At 40.2% G+C, this 15,643-nt stretch overlaps 1 protein-coding gene across 1 annotated transcript in view; it reads right to left on the bottom strand.

Annotated features, from left to right (window-relative positions):
* The window catches only part of LOC137488715 (uncharacterized), a 731,364-nt gene that overhangs the window by 531,281 nt on the left and 184,440 nt on the right, over positions 1 to 15,643 (bottom strand). The gene's annotated exons all lie outside the window — the stretch shown is intronic.

A 15,643-nucleotide genomic window follows, 5' to 3' on the forward strand; every position in this document is an offset into this window, starting at 1 on the left:
AACACTGTCTATGGTGGTGTTGATATATTCCAGAACAGAGGAAGTGTAACTGTCAATGTCTGTGTGAGAGCCATGTGTGGCCTGGGAAGCAAACATACCCCAGTCTGTGTGTCTTTTATGAGTGCAACTACTTTAACATCGGCTCATTCTGAAAATGCAGCCCTATACACATTTCTAAAGATTGCAAATTATGTAGCCAGAATTACGTATATCCTTTTTGCTCTAGCAGCTGACCGCTTACCTCTGTATGACTTTCCTGCTGTTACAAGTTTGTCCAGTGGCTTGCAGCATACGTCAGCTGACTTGAGACACAGAGAAGAGCTGACCGCGATGACAGTGTTTGAGTCTGGCAAAGAACGGTTCCAGAAAGCAAGTAAAAAAAATAAATAAATAAAAAATTAACTAGTAAATGACAATGAGAATGTGGTACAATCTGAAAACGTAGTAAAAATCAGAGGGCTTTTCTTTCTCTGGATTGCTTTTCAAAACACTGAGGCTGGGTTTAGGGAACTGGGTGCGTGCTGGTCAATCTGTGCTTTCTAAAACACTATCAGTTGGATTTGAAGGGGGTGGGTTGGGTGATTGGGCTGTTGGTCAGTCTGTCAGTCAGTCAGTCGATAGCAGCCTCTGGTGGATTTACGTGGGAAGAGCAAGCAAGAATGGCACTCGCGAGAGAAGTTAAAGATCTCAAAAAGTGTACACAGTGGCCTTTAGTGGATTTGTAAAAACAAAAACTGCAAAAAACCTACCTCCTTGGACGTTTTTGGCGCTCTCCAGAAATGCACATTGTATTACATTTTCAGAATGAGCCTGGGTTGAACTACTTTCTAATGGCATATATTTAATTATCAATCTGACAGCTGACAACAATGTTACTAATTCAAAAAATTACATTATGCTTAGTTTATTGTACTTTCTTTGTTCTACTTAAAGACTGACCATCAGATATTCACAAAACAAATTACATTTAGTGTTAACCATACATACATCAAATAAAGCAGTAGATTCCAGAAAAAAAAATGTGTCAGAGGTAAGGATGTTCTTAGTGGGTTCATAGTGCACCAAAATAATTTTTAGGTGAATATTTTTTTTTTTTATAAAGACTGAGGCTTTGTTAGAATCCTTGCACCTAAGTTTATAAAAGGGGTTAGGCAGACATCAACGAGAAAACAGGCTGAGAGTCGGCAACAATAAGCAGTCCAATCCAAACAACAAACACAGAGGCAAATCCAGACGACATAGTACAAGAGCAGGCAGAGTTATACACAGGATAGCAGTCATGAAAGTCACTTGGAGCAACGCTTGGTGAGGCAGGTAAACTGGCAATACTTTGCAAGGAAGCAAGGTCTGAGCACTCACTGAAAAACAGCACAAACAGGAAGTAATCCCAGAGGAAGCGTAGCTGAGTCAGTTTTACAGAACACCAGATTTCCATCAATGACCAATGGCGGGGGTGGTTTTGGGGCCTCCTGGCCGAGGTCAGCCTCCAGGTGGACCGGTTAGAGCAGGGATACATGGAATGACGGAGAAATACAGTAATAAGCAGGAAGCTCTAACTGGTAAGAAAATTTCATTGATTTGTTTAGTGATTATGAAAGTACCTGAGCTTCCTGCAGGGTAGCCGTAGCTTGATGTCCCTTGTGGAGAGCCAGACCCGCTGTCCTGGTTGGTAGGGAGGGTGTGGACGACGTCTGCGATTGGCCTGGAACACCTGTGTTCGTGCGACCCGCTGGAGCCTGACACGGGCACTGTCCCACACCCGTTCACTACGCCGAATCCACTTGTCAATTGCTGGAACTGCAGATGGTTCACCAGACCACGGGAACAATGGAGGCTGAAATCCTAAGATGCACTGGAAGAGGGTCCTAAAGTCCTGTTGAAGAATGTGTCAATGAGTTTTGTGCATGTTCAGCCCAAGGGAGAAACTCAGACCAGAGATGTTGTTCTCTGCTGCAGTAAGTCTTGAGGTAATGACCTATTTCCTGATTGAGGAGTTCTACTAGGCCACTGTCTTGGGGATGATATCCAGACTTGAGGCTTAAATTAATGTCTAGCTGTTTGCAGAAGGCCCTGCAGACCTGTGAGGTAAACTGTGTGCCCCGATCACCGACGATATCCTCTGATAGTCCATAGGTTCTGAATACATGCTGGAAAAGGGCTTGAGCAATTTCCATAGCTGTGGGTAGACTTGGTAATGGGACATGACTTAGAGAAACGATCGATGTTTACTAGGATTGTGGTGAAGTTGTTTGATGGAGGTAAGTCGGTTATAAAGTCTATGGACAGATGGGACCAGGGTCGTTGTGGAATGGCTAATGGTTTGAGGAGTCCAGAAGGTAATTCTTTGGGTGTTTTGGAGTGGGTGTAGAATTGGCAAGACTTGACATAGTTCCTTACTCATTTGTGACCACCAGAAAGAGTTTTGGACCAGATGAATCATTCTTGATATGCCTGGATGACCCACACTGATGGACGTAAGAACCCATTGCATTACTCTGTACATAGCTCCTGTTGGGTGGACATTATGGGGGTGGAGCTTTATTTTGCTGCTCAAGTTGACGGGTCGGCACTGGCCATTCTGTGACTGCTTGAACTTTGAGTTCATCCATCCGTACTCCATTATGATTGATCTGAGCCCAGGAATGAAGTTTGCTTTACGTGAAACTCACATTTTTCTTCTTTGATGTATAATTGGTTATTCAGTAGTATTGATAGAACCTCTCTGACATGATTCACATGATCTGTTTTGTTCTTGGAATATATCAGGATGTCATCAATATAGGCGACAACGTACTTGTTGATGATATCCTTGAAAATCTCATTGATAAATGACAGAAAGACAGCCAGAGCTTTATCCAGTCCGTAGGCCATGGCTTGATATTTGTAGTGCACCCTGGTGGTGACAAACGCCATTTTCCATTCGTCACCCTCACAGATTCTAATTAACTTGTAGGCTCTTCTCAGGTCAAGTTTGGTGTATATGTTGGCTTCACTTAGCTGTTCAAGGGCAGAGGAGACTTATGGGAGTGGATAACAGAATTTTACTATGACATCATTCAAGCCTCTGTAATCAATGCATGGTCGAAGGCCTTCATCTTTCTTTTCTACAAAGAAGAATCCTGCTGTGTCTGGTGATGTAGATGGACAAATGAGACCAGAATCCAGAGCTTCATTAATATATTCATTCATGGCTTGGCTCTTCTCGGGAGAAAGAGGTTAAACCCGATTCTTGGGTGGCATGGCATTGGGTAACAGTTTTATTACACAGTTCCAGGGACGATGTGGAGGGAGTTGAGTAGCCTTAATTTTGCTGAACACTTCAGATAAGTCTTGATAACAATCTGGAATAGTTACCGTTTTGTGAGTTTCTGGGCTTTCGATGCTCGTCGTCAGGCATGGCTGTAGTTTAACGTGAATGCATCTCTCTAAACAGAATGTAGACCAGCGAGTTAATTCTCCAGCGAGTGCCATGACAGTTCTGGATCGTAAATATGCAGCCATGGGTACCCCAATACTACTTTATAATGAAATAGATTCATAATGCAGGGTTCCAGTCTTCAGAGTGAGGGTTTGTGTCTGGTGTTTAATTCCATTTCCAATAAGTGTATAATCAATGGGCTTGATCTTAATAGGGGGAATGCAGGCTTGAATGGGGATGTTATATTTATCAATGATATGCTTGTTGATAATATTTAGTGCAGCTCCAGAGTCAATCATAGCTGTTAACTCAACACTGTCTTTATCAATTTGGAGGGTGATTGGTAGCGTGAGGGATTTATTACTTAACATGGAGAAATGCTCAATAATTACCATGGCTGGATTTTTGTCAGTTGTTTTGTCGGAGGTTTTCTGAGCTGGAGTGTCTTTTCTATGTCGAGGTGCTTGTCTCATGAGGTTATCGAGTTTGATAGTCAACTTGACAAATTCAGAAAAAGACAACTCTTTACCTTTGCACGCCAGCTCCGTCCGAAGATCCACATCCAGACTGCGTTGAAACATTACTTTCAGAGCCACATCATTCCATCCACTTTGAGCAGCAATGGTCCTGAACTCAATAGCATAATCAGCAGCCAGTCTATTTCTCTGCTTGAGGTTAATCAATTGAGTCGACACTTCCTCCATCTGGATATTCAAACACTTCTAGCATTTGTGTAATAAAATAATCCAACAAAGTTTTATATTGAGCGTCAGAATCCCACACTACTGCGGCCAAGTCAATCACACTTCCAGTCAATAATGTCATCAAAAAGGCACATTTTATCTTTTCTAAATCAAATTTTTCATCCTGGTGGTCCATAAAATCTTAACTTGACGTAAAAAACCTTTTAATTTTTCAGCAGTGCCATTAAATTTATCAGGAAGAGCAAATCTTACCGTCTTTGGTGAGGTAGGGGGAAGTGCCGGGATATAATGTGTCAAATGTTCTATGATGGAGCCCTTTATCACCTTACCTTGGTATGCAATTGTAGCTTGCTATCTTGGAACTTCCACTGGATTCATGGTAGAAGAAGCATTCTGTAACAGGTGTTACAGCTATTGCCTTTCTAGTGCCTGTCTCTGTGCTTGCGTGTGTGTCATGACGTCACTCACTGTTTGTTTCCTATAGAGTCCGCCTTTGCGCACCTGCTGTGAGTTGCGCTCATTGAAATTGGCTATAAATACGGACCATCCTTGAGCGGAGACAGAGGAGACTTCACAGCCAGTCAACAAGCTTCTATTCGTTTCTTTAATTTACTGTTTTGTTTTCTTTAAGTCTAACTTTGCTCTAATTTGTTAATTGTTGGGTTGTTTAGTCTTTGGTTAGTGTTGTATGTTGTTGGAGAACGTGAGTTATTGATTCTTTATTCATTCTTATTTAGTTGTGACACATGATTTGTTGGATTGTTTTGGTTGTGATACATTTATTAATTTAGACAACTTAGTTCATGTGTACTCTTTATGTTGCGTTCCCTTCATGACTTAATTATTTGGATTTGATTAAAAAAAAGGGTTTGTAACATAAATTGGGGGCTAGACAGAGATTGTTTATTTAACAGACATTACAAATAACTCCGGATAGGTAGAGTAAATCAGGGGGGCCGTGTCTAGTGCCGGTCCTCTCAACGATTTACTATTTGTTATTTTTCTTTTTTATTTTAGCTTGTTAATTTTGGGGGAAATCCGGGGGAGAGGCATGGCTTCTCAACTGGTAACCTCTGAAGACTAGAGAGGTCTTTATTTAGTGTTGAGCATTTAGGTTTAGGGCCGGAGTTGTTTGTTTAATGTTTGGTAAAGGCAACTTTTGATTTAGGCGAGTTTATAAAACAACCAAACCTTGAGGCATTAGAGACGTGTAGAAAAGATGATTTGTTCATTATTGCACAACATTTTGAAATTTGTGTCTCAAAAACAGTGCTTAAAAAAGAATTAAAGGCTTGTTTGGTGGCTGGTTTATTAGATAAGGGAGCATTATCTTTAGATAATGTTGAGGAAACGTAAGAAGCGCTATCAGCTGGTCAAGATTAACCATGTGAGTCACATGATGCTGTTGTTGAGGCAATAACGCCACTTCCTGATCTGAGTGAGGTAGAACCGTTTTCTTTGCCAAAGTTTGAACCTTTGTCCCTTTCAACAGACAAATCAACATCGGGTGTAGATGCGCGAGTGAAGTTACAAATAGGTTGTGTATAATTAGAATAGCAAGATAAGGCTCAAGCACGTAAGGATGAACTTCAACATCGCCTTGAATTGTATCGCAGTGACGCAGAAACAAAAATAAAAATGCGGCAATTAGAGATACAGGGTGAGGAGATTGCCAAAGAAAAATTATCTCCCATTAGAGTTGATTCTGAGATGGCTGTGGAGTCTGGTCCAACGGCAGTTAAAAATGTGAATGATCCTGTGGTACAGTAAGTAATTCCTCATCAGTATTAGTCGATTCCTCAAATGCTTGCGCAAGTCCCTCATTTAACGTGGCGAAAATAATTGTTATAGTTCCGTCATTTCGCGAGAGAGAAGTAGAGGCTTATTTTCAGGTAATTGAAAAAATAGCTACTCCTTTAAGGTGGCCGCTTGATGTGTGGGCATTATTGTTACAATGTAAATTGATTCTTCGAGCATGAACTGATGCCTGAACATTATAGACAACGGTTTCGTACAACAAAAAAAGCTGCATCTCAGACATATGTAGAATTTGTTTGTGAAAAAGCTTTAATTTTTGACAGATGGGTGAAGGCCTGTAAAGGGCAGGATTATTTTTTTTGCGTGAATTAGTGCTCATTGAAGAGTTTAAGAATTGCATTCCGGAGCGGACTGCTATTTATTTAAATGAACAAAAGGTTACATCTGTTCAACAAGCAGCAGTTTTAGCGGACGAGTATGCTCTATTGCATAAATTTGCCTTTGTAAAATGCCCACTTGTGTCTGTTTCAGTAAAAGAAAACTCTGTTTCTGCATGTGATCGAAGTGACCAAAATCCATCTGGTTTTAAGTTTCGTAAAGAGTGCAGTTACTGCCATAAAACAGGTCATGGAATTTCTGAATGTAGGCTTTTGAAGCGCAAGCAAGGGCGTTCGGATTCGTCACCGGCTCCAGTCCAAGGCTCTTTATCAGTCTCGTCTCAGCCCGCCGCTCCCGAAGTTATGGATCCGTGCTTTAAACCGTTTGTTTTGACGGCTATGTTTCACTGACAGGTCGTGTTGAAGATTAACATGCTGTAAAAATTCTGCATGATACTGGGGCGTCTCAGTCATTTATATTGGCGGATGCTCTGCCTTTTGATGCTACTTCTGCGTGTGACACTAGTACGATTGTACAGGGAATAGAAATGGGTTTTGTACCTGTTCCTCTTCATCGTGTGTGGGTATCCTCTGATTTAGTTTCTGGCTATTTTAATGTAGCTATTCGTGCTTCTCTTCCTGTACAAGGAATTCATTTGATTATGGGTAATGACATTGCTGGAGGTAAAGTAATGCCTGTAATGCATGTTACAGATACACCTGTTTCTGAGCGGCAGCCTGATGAGTTGGCAGAAAGTTTTCCAAGTGTGTTTGCTGTTAGTGCCGTTACAACTCGGGCACAAGCGAAACGTTTGAAGGGAAATGATGTTAACCTGAGTGAGTCTGTTTTTGCAGAGATTTTTAATAAGGATGTACTTCCTCAGTCTCTAGAGGCTCCTAACCTTTTAAAAGCAGTACGCCCAAATCCTGAGGTGTTTTACCTGTTTCTTGTGAGGTCCTTACTGAAGCTCAGAAAAATGATTCCACACTGGCGAAGTGTCGTTTGAGTGCTGATGGTAATGTATCACCAAGTAACCAGTTTTATTGGAACAACACCATTTTAATGCGTCGTTGGAGTCCTCGTCCGTGGAGTGATGATGTGCAGGATGATTGGAGTGTTGTTGTAGTGGGGTGCCTTCTCAATTTAGACAGCAGATTTTGAATTTAGCTCATGACCATCCGTGGTCGGGACATCTGGGCATAAATAAAACCTAAAATCGGGTGCTACAACATTTTTTCTGGCCAGGTTTAAAAGCTGATGTTTCCCGGCATTGTAAAGTCTGTCATACCTGCCAGGTTATGGGGAAACCAAACAAATAGTCCCACCAGCTCCGCTCCATCCCATACATGCTGTTGGCGAACCATTTGAGCAAGTGCTCGTTGACTGTGTTGGACCACTTCCACGCACGAAAACTGGTTGTCAGTATATTCTTACGATTATGTGCGCCGTCACGCGATTTCCGGAAGCAGTACCGTTGTGAAATATTACTGCTAGATCCGTAACCAAAGCTTTAATTAAATTTTTCACCACTTTTGGATTACCGCGCATTGTTCAAACCGATTAAGGTTCAAATTTTTTGTCTAAAGTCTTTAAAAATGTTTTGAAGGCTTTAGGAGTGTCTCGCGTAGTGTCTAGTGCTTATTATTCAGAGTCACAGGGTGCTCTGGAGCGATGGCACCAGACGTTAATCTGCCCTGCGTAAGTATTGTCTGGAAACTGAGAATGAGTGGGATGATGGGGTCCCTCTTGTTTTATTTGCACCACGTGAAGCCCGACAGGAATCGCTAGGATTTAGTCCTTCCCAATTAATCTTCGGCTATAATATTTGGGGACTGTTAAAGGTTTTAAAGGATGAGTTTTTTTCAACTGATTCATCTGAGAAAAGCAATGTGCTTCATTTTTATTCACGTACCTGTGAGCGTTTACACCATGTGTGTGAGGTAGCGAAGAAAGCGCAAGCGCTGTCACAAGATAAAATGAAGCGTTGCTTTGACAAGCGAGCTGTTTAACATGAGTTTATGCCAAATGACAAAGTTCTTGTATTGCTTCCTTCACCTGGTTCTGTTTTAGCTGCGCGTTTCACTGGGATCACTTCACTTGTTCACATGTGATCAAAAGTAAAATCAGTGATACAGATTATGTGATCCATACACCTGACCGCCGCCGTAAGACACGTTTATGTCACGTAAATATGTTAAAACCATATTTGTGTTCTGCTGATGATCCTGAAAAGGAAACTGTTTCTTCTGACAGTAAGCAGGAAAAAGAATCTGAGCGAGTGTCTATGCTGTCCCGTACAATGAAGCCTGAGGAGGAGGATGACAGCTCGAGCGTCTCCACGGAGATGTTGAATGGTGGTTGCTTAAAAAATTCTAAACTTCTAAAAAGGTTATCTTCTGAACTGTCTTATCTGCCTAGTGACCAACGACAGGATGTGATCGATTTAGTGAGGAGTTTTCCTGAACTGTTCAACGATGTGCCGTCTGGCACTACAGTCCTCCAGCATGACATTGTGGTGGGCAGCGCCAGTCCCATTAAACAGCAAGCGTATTGTTGTCCTATAGGTAAGCGGGAGGTTATAAAGCGTGAAGTACAGTATTTGATCAATAATGGCTTTGCTAAAAAGAGCACCAGTCCTTGAAGTTCACCGTGCGTATTAGTTCCAAAAGCGGACGGGTCGTTTCGATTTTGTACTGATTTTCGAAAGGTGAATTCTGTGACCGTACCGGATGCTTTTCCGTTACCCCGGATTGATGATTGTGTAGATAATATTGGTAATGGTCAATACATCACAAAATTAGATCTTTTAAAAGGTTATTGGCAAGTCAAGTTGACTGAGCGCGCTTCGGATATATCTGCCTTTGTAACCCCCGATAACTTTCTTCAATATAAGCGGATGACGTTCGGTCTACGTTTCAACAACTAATGTCTATCGTTCTCTGTGACATTTCAAATTGCAACGTTTATCTGGATGACTTTGTCATTTACTCTTTTAGTTGAACAGACCACATTTCAACCCTGCGTGAGGTGTTTTGTCGTTTCTCTTCTGCCTCTCTAACTTTAAATCTTGCAAAGTGTGACTTCGCAAAAGCTTCCGTGACATACCTGGGTAAGCAGGTTGGGAGTGGAAAAGTGCGTCCAGTGAATGCTAAAGTGAATGCAATCCTTTCGTATCCTGTTCCTAGTACGCGGAAAGAAATGAGCCGCTTTCTGGGGATGGTGTTTTTGTAAGAACTTCTCAACCGTGGTAGCTCCACGAAATTGTGTAGCTCTAAAATTGCATTCATTTGGACTGATGAATGTCAGAATGCGTTTTTGTGTGCTAAGTCTCTCCTTTGTAGTGCACCTGTCTTGTCTGCCCCTGCTGTGGATCAACCATTTAAGTTAGAGGTGGATGCCAGCGAGACTGGAGTTGGAGCTGTCCTGCTTCAGGATGGTGCTGATGGTATCACTCACCCAGTGTCTAATTTCTCTGCCAAGTTAAATCGCCATCAAATTAACTATTCTGTTATAGAAAAAGAGACCCTGGCGATGTTGCTTGCCTTGCAACATTTTGATGTATATGTTGGCTACAGTTCTTCTCCCGTCCTGGTCTACACTGACCACAATCCGCTGGTTTTCTTAAATGAGATGTACAATCAGAATCAGAGATTAATGCGCTAGGCGTTGATGGCCCAACGTTATAATCTTGAGATCCAGCACAAAAAGGGGCATGATAATGTCGTTGCGGATGCCCTCTCAAGAGGGTAAATATTTTAAAAAGGTAATTGTTTTTTTTTTTTCCATTTTATTATTATTTTCTTGTTGGCTTTTGGATGCTTTACCCAGAATCCTCTTCCTTTAGGAAAAAGGATTTTTCTTTTAGGTGGGGGAGTGTTACGGCTGTTGCCTTTCTCTCTAGTGCCTGTCTCTGTGCTTGCATGTGTGTCATGACGTCACTCACTGTTTGTTTACTATAGAGTCCGCCTTTGCGCACCTGCGGTGAGTTGCGCTTATTGAAATTGGCTATAAATACGGACCATCCTTGAGCGGAGACCGAGGAGACTTCACAGCCAGCCATCAAGCTTCTTTTCGTTTCTTTAATTTACTGGGTTTTTTTTAAGCCTTACTTTGCTCTAATTTGTTAATTGTTGGGTTATTTAGTCTTTGGTTAGTGTTGTATGTATGTTGGAGAACGTGAGTTATTGATTCTTTATTCATTCTTATTTAGTTGTGACACATGATTTGTTGGATTGTTTTGGTTGTAATAAATGTATTAATTTAGACAACTTAGTTCATGTGTACTCTTTATGTTGCGTTCCCTTCATGACTTAATTATTTTGATTTGATTAAAAAAAGGGTTCGTAACACAGGAAGGCTGAGGCTGTGTTAGAATCCATGCACAGAAGTTTATTAAAGGGGTTAGGCAAAGACATCAACGAGAAAACAGGCAACAATAAGCAGTCCAATCCACACAACAAACACAGGAGCAAATCCAGATGACATAGTACAAGAGTAGGCAGAGTCATACACAGGATAGCAGTCATGAAAGTCACTTGGAGCAACACTTGCAAGTCATTAAATAAATTAAGAAAAAATTGACGCAGCTTCTGCTAAAAAAGCTTAATTCAGAATGCACATATCCATCTGTATGGTCAATGGGAACTATAAAAAAAAATGATGAATGAATTGCTAGTCTGTACCAATTGTGTTGCACGCCTGCTTTTAAGTGAAGGTCTCGGCCATTAGATCACCCCCTGGGGGCTGGCTGCAGTACAAGTCATAAAGCCTGCCTCCTCCATGTTAATGAAGGAGACTTGAGCCCAAATAAAAAAATTAATCACACTTGCAATAAAATGTCCCGAAAGATGGTTTTGGTTAATTAAGGCACTGGTCATCATGCTGATATAGGTGCAGATCTTCATTTTTGTAAACAGTATGTTTTTAACAGTAATTTAATGCTAAGCGTGTCATCATGACTGATAGTTGTGATTGACAGATTTTCAAAGCAGATGTTGAAAGCTTCAGGAGGAGATTTAAGTGTTATTATTCAATTTCTGTGTTGTTTTACCATGATAAAATGAGTTCCGCAATAAACTATACTTTCAGACAAAAAGGACCTGGTGGAACACTGTTTATTCTGTAAGGTCAGGGGTTTATCTGACTTTATTAGTGTGCTGATGGATGCCTAACCTAGCCATGATGGGGAAAATACAGATGATCGCTATCTAGCAGTAATTCTGTTTATGGGTCTAAAATAATAATAAGGAAGACAAAAATAATGTCAGCCGATACCTACATTGATCTAAGGTTATTTGAACTTAATTCAATGGACTTCTCTGCGTTTTGAGTTTCGCCATGTTATTGAGTTAATCTACTGAATTTGCTGTTATAAAATATTGATGTTCTAGAAATGTAAATGTTATGTATTAGAAGGCGATGCAGTAGCACAGTAGGTAGTGCTGTCACCTCACAGCAAGAGGGTCGCTGGTTCGAACCTCGGTTGAGTTGACGTTTCTTTGTGGAGTTTTTATGTTCTCTCTGTGTTTGCATGGGTTTCCTCCGGGTGCTCTGGTTTCCCCCACAGTCCAAAGACATGTGGCACAGGTGAATTGGGTAAGCTAAATTGTCTGTAGTGTATGTGTGTGTGTGTGTGTGTGTGTGTGTGTGTGTGTGTGTGTGTGTGTGTGTGTATGTGTGTGTGTGTGTTTCCCAGAGATGGGTTGCGGCTGGAATCCGCTGCGTAAAAACATGCTGGATAAGTTGGCGGTTCATTCTGTGACCCCGGATTAATAAAGGGACCAAGCCGACAAGAAAATGAGTGAATGAATGAATGTTATTTAATATTTATATACATCCTTTACTGTTGGCTTTTTTATTTGAAAACTACTAAACATTAAAATGAATGTAAATTCCTCTTTGCCAGATATAATGAAGGCATCGAATAAACCAAATGAAACAATTGAAAACAGGCAGAAAATGATTAACAATTTACAAGTGATGTTGCAGCAGCTGATAGACATCAGTTGATGCATTAATACTGCAAAGTTTATTGTACAAATTGACGAGGATTATTTTAGTGCAGGAATGGGATGTGTAAATATTCTGTTAATATTTAGAAAGCTTGCTGTATTTATGTTTAAACACATGATTTGTCCAGCATGGTAAATCGTTATCTATGGTGTGTATACTTATAGAGGTAAAGTTGGTTTTATATTCGCACATTCGTTCATTTAGCAGTCTCTGTGAAAATGTATACTTTGATTTGATTGCATTTGCAGCTAATATGATTTGCCTATTTAGAATTTGCAAAGAATATTTTTCTGAAATTATATTATTAAGGAGAATGACTGAATATTCGAATATAAAACCAACTTTACCTCTATTGTATATTTTGGGTCATGTTGATAGCTAATTTAAAAAAAATCCTTTCTATAAATGTATGTGTTGTTTATATGTTATTGTTCATATTTTACAAGTGTTATTTCTTCCCCTGTGAAGATAACAAATACCAACAACCCGTTATAAGAGAAATTTTTTTGTGCTCATATTAGTCTAACTCAGGCTAGAGTGCATGAGAGATCGGTTATTTCTGCAGTCCAACATGTATTGCTTTTATCAAATTGTAACAGCTTACATAACACAGTTTTTAAATCGTATATTATCATCTGCTTTTAAATGTAAGGGCTTATATTTATACTAGCGAGACTGTGTTATAGTGCAGATACTGGTGGTCAAGTGAGATGTTTGGGGGGCGTAGTTGATTTGATGTACAATAGTTTGGTTGTAAGCTTGATTCCGCAGCTCCTCTTCTGGCTCCATCAGGCAGTCCTTTTGCGCTTGCCCAGGCTCCAATTTTAGCAGTCTTTTGCAACAGTTTGTGCCCATCACGAGGCGTTTTGCCTTCAAAGCGTTCAATGGGAAAAGGGGTAGTCATTTCGTCCATATTTTATAGTCATTGGTCTGTACTAATTTTTCAGCCACAACTGCAATTGTCTGACCCTATCCTGAATAGCACACTTCTATTGCACTAGATGGTGTTCAATTCATCCTTTAAAACATTTTTTGACTACTTTGCAACTTTTACCAAACCCTCAAATCGTTGGTCATTTGAGAGTGCATCTATGCTACAGGAAGTAACTGTAGAGGAATCTAGGTCAGAGAAGTGGTAAAGCTCTGCGCTGGAAACGCACACTAAATATATGAGGGGCCCACATAAAGTGAATGCGTTACCAGAATAGTATGCAATATATGCACAGGGCAAAGACTGCAAGTGTGGGTACAGGGACAAGCCCCAATGTGGGCTTTACAACAGACACTTTGTTGACAGGTTCTTTAGATTTCAATGTTTAAGGTGTCATTTAGGAAAAGACTATTGTCTCCAACTCACCAGTCCGGCATGCCTTTGGGTAGTGGGAGAAACTAGCAACCAGGAAGACCCTCTCCAGAGGGGAGATGAAATACAAGCTTTCTATCATACATTTAATCTAAAATTTTCTTTCATACAGTTTTCAGCTTGTTAAAAATGGCCACAATACGGACTCTTCATTAAAGAGAGTCAGTAGTGTTGCCCACTAAGCAAATCACTATGCAACCCATTCACTCTCCTTCAGATTATTCTCTACTTATCTCTTCTCAGAATGAACTCCCAACTACTCTGCACATGTTTTACCAACAGATACCTTTTCTGCCACAACAAATCCCTGAGAGTTCACCAACTTGTGAAGCCCCAGTGCTGAAAAATACCAATATTTTGTTCACCTATAATTTACCTATACCACATGTTTTTGGGCTGTGAGGAAACCTGGAACAGCTGAAGTAAACCCACTCGAACACAGTTCTACCCACTGAGCCACTTTCCACTAGAGCTTGGGGTGTATGGCCATACACGATTAATGCGCTATATTAATACACACATTACATTACATTACATAGTGTATAAGTGTGTGTGTGAATGAAACAGTAGCTATGTTTCCATCCAAAAATGCGAATGCACTTTATGTACAAAACTGGAATATTGCAAAAAAAAGGTGTCGAACAAAGCTGTGTTTTCATTCAACAAGTCAAAGCAAACAAAATCGTCACTTCCTGATTAACTGGCACCAAATTAATTTTTTAAATTCTTTATTTAATAAATGACTTGCGCCTCAGAAAACAATCCTAACATGCAGTGAACATGCGGTGGTGTTTAAAGGTGTGAGATGCGGATCTCTTGATTTTGGAGGTAATTAATAATATAATAACACTAAAACTGAAATGGTTAAGGCATTTTAGAATGACCAGTACAACATTTCAGATGCTTTACAATGTTCTCAGCCTGCTGGTTTGTCCATTTACATACATTTTAATCATAACAAGATCTATTATAACATAAGAGATCATGTGATTATAAAGTCACACAACTTTTTTAATGAACTTACTGAAATTTGTTCATTAAAAGTGTTTCCATCGCAGTTTATATCTTTTCTTATTGAATACAAAGTTTATCCTGAACTCAGTGACGTGCAAACTTTTTTTCATTTTCTAAATTTATGCATGTTTTGGCATCTCCATCAACTGTTGTAAACTGTAAATTAATCCCATATTCAGAGGGGAATAATAGCTGGATAACAATAATGTAGAAGTACATAACCCTAACCATAGGCCTAAACATTGCATAAACTGTAAATGTATCCTTTAATTCCAATTGGCTTATTGGAATGTTGTTCCAAGACCAACATACTGTAGATGTTAGTCCAGGAATATATTGCAGTTGGTGAAATCACACTAAGCCAGGGACCAAGCAAAAGGAAAGTGTGTGAGTGAGTAATGCCAGTTCAGTTTTAGCCCCGACTTTGACTCGCTGACAGATTTTAAGAAATCGGCAACAAATGCCTGAAATCACTGGCAATTAGGTGCTCACGTTAGAAACAGTCACACGGTATAAACTATTAAAGACGCGACCTGAAATAATTACTGATGAGTTGCTGACGACAGTGAGATATTTGGCATGCTAAATATCTGGACCTGTTGGTGAATCAAATCATGCCTTGTGAAATGAGTTTTGACAGAAAATAACATTGGCGATTACCTACAGTCAATGAGAGAGCAGCATCTACTAGCATACCTATATCTGCAGGCCAGCGGGAGGTTGGGGGTTCTTCTCAGTCTATTTGGATCCAATAAATGGAGGAAAAACTAGTGTTTATTTGGCAGGAGCACTAGTGTCTTCTAAGCAATCTCACAACCGGGTCGAAAAAGAGTTGAGGAGAAAATACTAATTCCCTTTAAAGCCAGGTGAGTAAATAAGTACATTTTCTGTCCTACTAAAAGCTTCTTTCTCAATATGAAGTTAATAATAAAAGATATACAACATGACCTTACTGTCATGTTCACCAGCGAACAACCACCAGATGTCGCTGGTAAA

Source organism: Danio rerio, chromosome 20, assembly GCF_052040795.2.
Source record: "Danio rerio strain M-AB ecotype USA chromosome 20, GRCz13ab, whole genome shotgun sequence".
Taxonomy (NCBI): Eukaryota; Metazoa; Chordata; class Actinopteri; order Cypriniformes; family Danionidae; genus Danio; species Danio rerio.